This window comes from Ovis aries, chromosome Y, assembly GCF_016772045.2.
Source record: "Ovis aries strain OAR_USU_Benz2616 breed Rambouillet chromosome Y, ARS-UI_Ramb_v3.0, whole genome shotgun sequence".
Taxonomy (NCBI): domain Eukaryota; kingdom Metazoa; phylum Chordata; class Mammalia; order Artiodactyla; family Bovidae; genus Ovis; species Ovis aries.
This window is the reverse complement of record NC_082741.1, coordinates 2399223-2407570: the sequence shown is the minus strand read 5'-3', so window position 1 is coordinate 2407570 and position 8348 is coordinate 2399223.

The following is an 8348-nucleotide window of genomic DNA, read 5'->3' as shown; positions in this document are numbered from 1 at the left end:
TTCTGGTGCAGTCTGTTGATGTTCTTCTAACTTAAGGTGAACGTTGACTTTCTTCCAGCTTAGTTGTCAGAAAGGTGTTTCCAGAAAAACAGAGGTCAATCTGCCCGTCAGCTGGCTCCGTTCAAGCCAGGCAGTTGATGAAGCATCTCTCAAGCCTGTGTTTTATCTGGCTCAGTCAACACTCATAGCGGGGAAAGTGGCAAGTGAAAATCAGTGACCGTCACTATCGGTCCCAAGAAAATGGCTTTTTCAGTTCCCTGTGAATTGCTGAGATCTGTAAACGCGTTATCTGTAAGCAGTCAACACGAGTAGGAAAGTCACTGGAAGGAAGAGAATTGAGGGAGAAAGAAATTCAGTAATCACGTTATGCTCATAAAAATCTATATAATTCAGGATAGCACAGGCCGCGGAAGGTCCGTAATGACAGCCTGTTCACAGGTCCAAATAATGGAGATGTTTTTGACGGTTAAACACAATGATCATTTTAGGCTATTACTGTGTCAATGTCCTGATAATATTTTCCAACCATCCCTTTTTGCTATTCCCTAAATTGTCCTTTCTTTGAAATCACGCCATTAGGCAATGTTGGTGCAGAAACAGAATTTAGAGATGATTTGCGACCCAAGTGACTATTTTATACATGTTTCCAAAGCAGGAGAAGATAGGAAGCAGTTAAGTGTGGCAGATACAGGGGGGAAAAAATCCAGCCATTTTCTTTGCAAAGCCTGTATCATTTCTGCACGTATTTTAGTTCAACAGATATGCTGTGTTCCATGACTTTAGAAATCCTTAACCCAGCTCATGTCGCTGTTACCGTTTTATCAACAAATGTTGAATTTAAGACGTTTGTGTCTATATCATTTGTAACCGGTGTGTGTCTTCTTTGATGGATTTTGAGCTTTTCGTCCATTTCTTACCATGTGTCGTCTTAAGTAGCCACTGTTCTTGTCATTCCGTCGCTCAGTCGTGTCTGACTCTGTGACCCCATGGGCCGCAGCACGCCAGGCTCCCCTGTCCTCCACCATCTGCCAGAGCTTGCTCAAATTCATTGAGCTCAAACTCCATTGAGTCGGTGATGCCATCCAACCATCCCATCCTCTGTCATCCCCTCGTGTTTTGTGTTCCCTCTGTCTGGCCATATCCAAACAGGACAGTGGCCGTACCCTTGTGCTCCACTGACTCCCTGTCCACGTTGCTTTTCTGTCATTAAGCAGCTTGTAAAAATTATACTCTTTTTTTGCAAACCGTGGCCTTTCCCCATCATCACTCTCCAGAGTTATTCCCATGCGCAAGAGAAAAGAAGTGAAATTGTTGAAAAAGAATTGGTTCATTGCAGACCCTTTGTATTCCTTCCCTACCCCAACCCTAGTGACCTAAACCAGGTTCATTAGACTGTGTGCGTCCTCTTCAGGAGCATATGTAATACATTAGGAAATGGGTGTCCTAAGCTTTAAATGGGCTTCCCTGCTGGCTCAGCTAGTAAAGAATCCCCCTGCAATGTGGGAGACCTGGGTTTGATCCCTGGGTTGGGAAGATCCCCTGGAGAAGGGAAAGGCTACCCACTCCAGTGTTCTGACCTGGAGAATTCCATGGACTATACAGTCCATGGCACCCCACTCCAGTACTCTTGCCTGGAAAATTCTACGGATGGAGGAGCCTGGGAGGCTGCAGTCCATGGGGTCGCTAAGAGTCGGACACGACTGAGCGACTTCACTTTCACTTTTCACTTTCATGCACTGGAGAAGGACATGGCGACCCACTCCAGTGTTCTTGCCTGGAGAATCCCAGGGATGGGGGAGCCTGGTGGGCTGCCGTCTGTGGGGTTGCACAGAGTCGGACATGACTGAAGTGACTTAGCAGCAGCAGCAGCATACAGTCCATGGGGTCTCAAGGAGTTGGACATGACCGAGAGACTTTCACTTACCTAAGCTTTAAATATATGTAATGTTTTTTTTCTTTCCCAGAAAAGGTAACAAGAAACATTTTTCAGAGAAGTTTAATTGCTAAGGTTAGGACGATGTATCATATGTAAAAGGCACCGTGGAAGTACAAACCCTCAGTAACTTTGTTAAATATGGGGGAGAATGTGTTTGGGGAATTTCTGTAACATCAGAAGCAATTATTTCATCCCGTACAGAACATATATTTCCTCCGCACTAAGGAAACGTGGAATGGATAGTCATCCCTCTGCGACCCCAGGGACTGTAGCCCACCAGGCTCCTCTGTCCGTGAGATTCTCCAGGCAAGAATACTGGAGTGGGTTGCCATTTCCTTCTCCAGCAGAGCTTCCCGACCCAGGGATCGAACCCGGGTCTCCTGCATTGCAGGCAGATGCTTTAACCTCTGAGCCACCAGGGAAGCTTCATCCCTCACGGGTAACCAGTTTTAAGAACTTCCTTGATCTCTGTTAATGTAATATTGCCTGAAATTACCAGAGTATTTCAAAACCATAGGGGTTTGGAAACATGCTACAGTGGTTTTATTTCACTGGTTTATGGGCTCCTTTGAGTTCAGGCTCCTGTGAATCACCACAACTGAACAGCAACTGGCTTAATCCTAGCTGACAGATGCAGTCTTCATGACACTGAGAGAGAAAACGCAGTCTCCCACCTAGCACGTGGAGCTTTAAGTATTTAGTGAATAATGGCACTACAGACTGAGCTGGGTTTCATTGTATACTGGCATGAAACAAAACACATCTAAATTCCTGTGAAATTTCTCATTACGCTGACATTATAGTGAAATGATAATGAAATATTTGAACAGTAAGAAAGTGGATAAACTGTAGCTATGCAAAATATATTACTGGGTCTTAAAACCTTAATATATAGCTGTTAAGAAAAACTCCCATAGTCACTCTAAACCATGATTCCACTTTTTTTTTTTTTAAGTTTCAGCACAATCAAGAGACATTGATAGTGGCTTATATAAGAATATACAACTTTATAAGGGTAAACTTCATAAATAAAGGGAATGTTCAATAAAAATTCAACATATCAGTACTTAGGGAAGTAGCTTATAGATTAATTCAAATTTTTGGTAATATTCTCATTCTTCCTTCAACTTGTGGGCCCACAAATACGTATTTTGCTGTTAAAAGTGAATGAATACATGAGTGGATGGAGAGATAAGTGGGTGGATGAATAGAGAGATGACTGGGTGGATGGATAGATGGCTGGCTGGATGGATACTTGGATGGCTGGATAATGGATGGATAGGTGGACAAGTGGATGGATGGATGGATAGGTGGATGGATGGATGGATGGATGATGGGTGGAGAGATGAATGAATAGATGGATGGATGGATGATGGATGGATGATGGATGAATAGATGGATCGAGGATGGATGGATGATGGATGGAGAGATGAATAGGTGGATGGATGGATGGATGATGGATGGATAGATGAAAAGATGGATGGATGGACAGATGGATGGATGGATGATGGGTGGAGAGATGAATGAATATATGGATGGATAGATGGATGGATGGATGGATGATGGGTGGATGATGGATGGATAGATGAATAGGTGGATGGATGGATGATGGGTGGATAGATGGATGGATGGATGGATGGATGGATGATGGGTGGATGATGAATGAATAGATGGATGGATGGAAGGATGGATGGAGAGATGAATAGGTGGATGGATGGATGGATGATGGGTGGATGATGGATGAATAGATAGATGGATGGATGGATGGATGATGGATGGAGAGATGAATGAATAGATGGATGGATGGATGATGGATGGAGAGATGAATAGGTGGATGGATGGATAGATGGATGAAAGAATAGATGGATGATGGATGGATGAATAGATGGATGGATGGATGAGGGATGGATAGATGAATAGGTCGATGGATGGACAGATAGATGGATGGATGGATGATGGGTGGATGATGGATGAATAGATGGATGGATAGAGAGATGAATGAATAGGCAGATGGATGGATGATGGATGGATAGATGGATGGATGAATGAATAGATGGATGGATGGATAGATGGATGGATGACTAGGTGGAAGGATAGATGGATAGATGGATGGATGGATGGGGGATACAGGGGTGAATGCTCGGATGAGTAGATGGGTAATGGACAAATGGATGGATAGATGAATAGATGGACTGATGGATGATGGATGGATGAGGGATAGACAGATGATAGGTGGGTGGATGGATGATGATGGATAGATGAATGAATAGATGGATGGATGGATGGTGGATGGAGACATGGATGGATGAATAGATGGATGGACAGACGGCTAGATGGATGGGTGGGGGATAGAAGGGTGAATGCTCAGATGTGTAGATGGATAGATGAGAACAATATGACACTGAGCCCACACTCTGTGTCTTAGGAAAGCAAAAGAAGGTGCCCCATCGTGGCTGGGTCTTGACTCCTAATGTCCCATGCCTCTTTATCTTCTTAAGAACATGGTCTTATTCTAACTGCTCCATCTCTCCTAAGATCGTGATATTTGAACTACTCAAGGTTTCACTCTCATTTGGTTTATGTTTTATTCATTTATATGATAAAGAAACCTGGGTTGGTAGGTGGGATTATAAAACAGTACCCAACAACCAGTATCTTTGTAGAAGTCTCTCCCTTTGGTTGTGGCAACTTCTGAGAATATGGTCCGTGTAGGCAAAGCTATGGTTTTTCCAGGACTAATGGGTGAGTGTGAGAACCATAAAGAAGACTGAGTGTCAAAGAATGGATGTTTTGAACTGTGGAGTTGGAGAAGACTCTTGAGAGTCCCTTGGACTGCAAGGAGATCCAACCAGTCCATCCTAAAGAAGATCAGTCTTGAATATTCCTTGGAAGGACTGATGCTGAAGCTGAAACTCCAATCCTTTGGCCACCCGATGCAAAGAACTGACTCACTAGAAAAGACCGTGATGCTGGGAAAGATTGAAGGTGGGAAGAGAAGGGGACGACAGAGGATGAGATGGTTGGATGGCATCACTGACTCAATGGACATGAGCTTGGGCGAACTCCAGGAGCTGGTGATGGACAGGGAGGCCTGGCATGCTGTGGTCCATGGGGTCACAAAGAATCAGACACGACTGAGCCACTGAACAACAGCACCCAGGCACAGTTGACCCCAACAGAGATTATCCTTGGCGCGCCTGACCTAATCAGGTTAGACTCTCGAAAGGACAGCATCCTTCTCTGCAAGATTCAGAGCTCAAAAGGGAGGGAGATTCTCCATGGGTGTCTCTAAAGATTGGGCAGAGCCATGTGACAAGGGATGCTGTGGGCCCCGGGCAGCTGAGCACGGCGCCTTGAGGGAAGCCAGCTGGAAGAGGGACACATAATTTGTACAATCACCAGGAGCTGAATTTTTCCCACAATGAGTTAAGCTTGGAAAAGGAGTCTTTGCTCAAGAAGAGAACAGTAGCTCAACAGCTTAACTTCAGTCTCATGAGATCTGAGCAGAAGACAGGTTCTGCATGATTTGTGACTTATAGAAGTGTGAGCTAGGACCTGGGGCTTGTCTGAAGACAGTACATTTGTGCTGATTTGTGATTCAGAAGTGAAAAATAATGAATGCAGGACCTATGCATGATTGTATCAAGAGTGCTTAGGGCAAACCTTAGCCATCACAAGAAAAAAGCATCCTTGTGACAATGTATTTATGGTCGCAACAAGATCCTTTTTTTTTTTAATAGCACATTCCACATGAAGACTGTCAAGTGTTCTTTTCAAAAGTGAGATTAATGTCCCCCTGTGATCTTGGGAAGTTCCTCATTTGCAGATAACATGCATGATTCTTTTTTCTAATTCAAAATACTGTGTAGCCAAAAACAGATTGTATGAAATATGTATAACTTCATTAGAAGTTTGGAAACCTGATAGTGTTGACAAGATAGTTGTTAAATTGAAACTCTGCCCTAGATAGATGACAATGACATTTTGTGCTATCGAGAAATATAAAAATTTAAACTCTTCATTTCTATAAATACATTCAGCTGCAACATCACAGAGAGTGAGATTATATTACAAAAGTTAATGAATCATTGCCCTTTTGGGGGAGAACTGTAGCATAGATATGACTAAAGTATTTATTTTTAGTGTGATTCTTTTAAATCAGACTTTTATTATCAGAATTAACTCAGTAATTGATGAAGAGTATGGTTAAAATGAACTATCCTTGAATGTTCTTCACATAGATAACTCAGGAAAATATTGTTGTTGGTGTTCAGTTGCTCGGTTGTGTCCAACTCTCTGTGACCCGATGGACTGCAGCACGCCAGGCTTCCCTGTCCTTCACCATCTCCCAGAGTTTGCTCAAACTCATGTCCATTGAGTCAGTGATGCCATCCCACCATCTCATCCTCTGTCGCCCCCTTCTCCTCCCACCCTCAGTCTTTCCCAGTATCAGGGTCTATTCCAGTGAGTTGGCTCTTAGCAGGAGAATATACATTTTTAAATGACATATGTATGTATTTTTAGTAGGATAAGTATAGAGAATGTACATGATATTTTAGATAGCAGTTTTGCCAGTGTGAGAAAAATTGTCACATTTCTGGCAATGATGACACATCCATTTGGCTCCCATTCATATGCTTGAGAAATATCTGAACCAGGTAGCTACTGAGAACAGTGGATTGGAGGACTTCCAACTTTGTATTTTAGAGTTCTCAAAGAATCGTAGTTAAAAGGTCAATTTCTGCTATTTTTTAAATGCCACCGATGACCATTTATATAGATAATGACCTATACAGCTCTCGTAGTTGTGATTCAGAAATTTAGTATTAATTTCTAAGACACAGAGATGAATAAGGTTGACCAGAAGGCTGAGAAGAGCATAGCGTTTTCTTTGATTTCCTTTCCTGTTTGTTGCGTCTCTTCAGAATACTTCCCCTGGAGGGAGTACGAAATAAGGACATATCATCTCTCTCACTCTCAGTTCAGTTCAGTTCAGCTGCTCAGTCATGTCCGAACTCATGGACTGCAGCACGCCAGGCCTCCCTGTCCATCAGCAACTCCCGGAGTCTACTCAAACCCATGTCCATTGAGTTGGTGATGCCATCCAACCATCTCATCCTCCGTCATCCCCTTCTCCTCCTGCCTTCAATCTTTCCCAGCATCAGGGCCTTTTCCAATGAGTCACCTCTTCGCATCAGGTGGCCAAAGGATTGGAGTTTCAGCTTTAGCATCAGTCCTTCTAATGAACACCCAGGACTGATCTGGAATTCCAGTGAATAAAAAAGAAATAATGGCTTAACCTGCTTCCAGCCTGCCATATAACAGAAAGTTATCTCATGACTCAGTTCAAAAGGATGGATGGAATAACGTGGCTCAGATTAGACGCCCAGTCTGAGGGTCAACGATCCATGTGGTCAGAGAGGCTGTGAAGTTGTAGAACCACAGTAGCTACTGAGACAGACACATGGGTGGAGAGGACTGGGGTCCACACAGGACCGGTTGGATGACGTGCCTCCCAATCGATGGTGGTTACACGCACGCTCAGTCATTCAGTCATGTCCGACGTGATCAATCATTCAGTCGTGTCTGACTCTTTGCGACCCCGTGGACTGTAGCCCCCAGGCTCCTCTGTCCATGGGATTGTCCAGGCAAGAACACTGGAGTGGGTTGTCATTTTCTCCTCCAGGGGATCTTCCCAATCCTGGGATTGAACCTGTGTCTCGCACATTGCAGGCAGATACTTTACCACTGAGACACCAGGGAGGCCCCTAACATTGTGGCCAAAGGTAACGCCCAAGGCAACGGTGTTGTCTGCTCCTCCCCGCCTCCACAACCATCAGTTAAAACCCTAAAGAATGAGGTTAGTGCCAGAGCCTGTGTCAACAAAATACATTTCCAGCCAGTTGGTGAAGTGCAGGCTAAAAACAAAAAATTCAGTTGTTACAGGAAAAAAAAAAAAAAAAACTGTATCTTCTTTGCATACAAGTTTCAGTTCTGCGGTTGATTCCTGATATCAACATCTTTTTTTCAGTCTGGTAGCTCAGTTGATAAAATATCTGCCTACAATGCAGGAGACCCAGGTTCAGTCCCTGGGTCGGGAGGATCTCCTGGAGAAGGACATGGCAACCCACTCCAGTATTCTGGCCTGGAGAATCCCACGGACAGAGGAGCCTGATGGAATATAGTGCATGGGGTCACAAAGAGTCGGGCATGACTAAGGGACTAACGCACACACTTGACTTTTTACTTTTTATTTATTCAACATTATGTTTTGGTTCGTGTTTTGACTACAGCACCGTCACGTAGAATCTCACTTCGCTGACCAAGGATGGAACGCTTATCCCCTGCATTGGAAGATCACAGTCTTAACCACTGGATCCCCAGGGAAGTCCCGATACTATTTTGTGGGTTT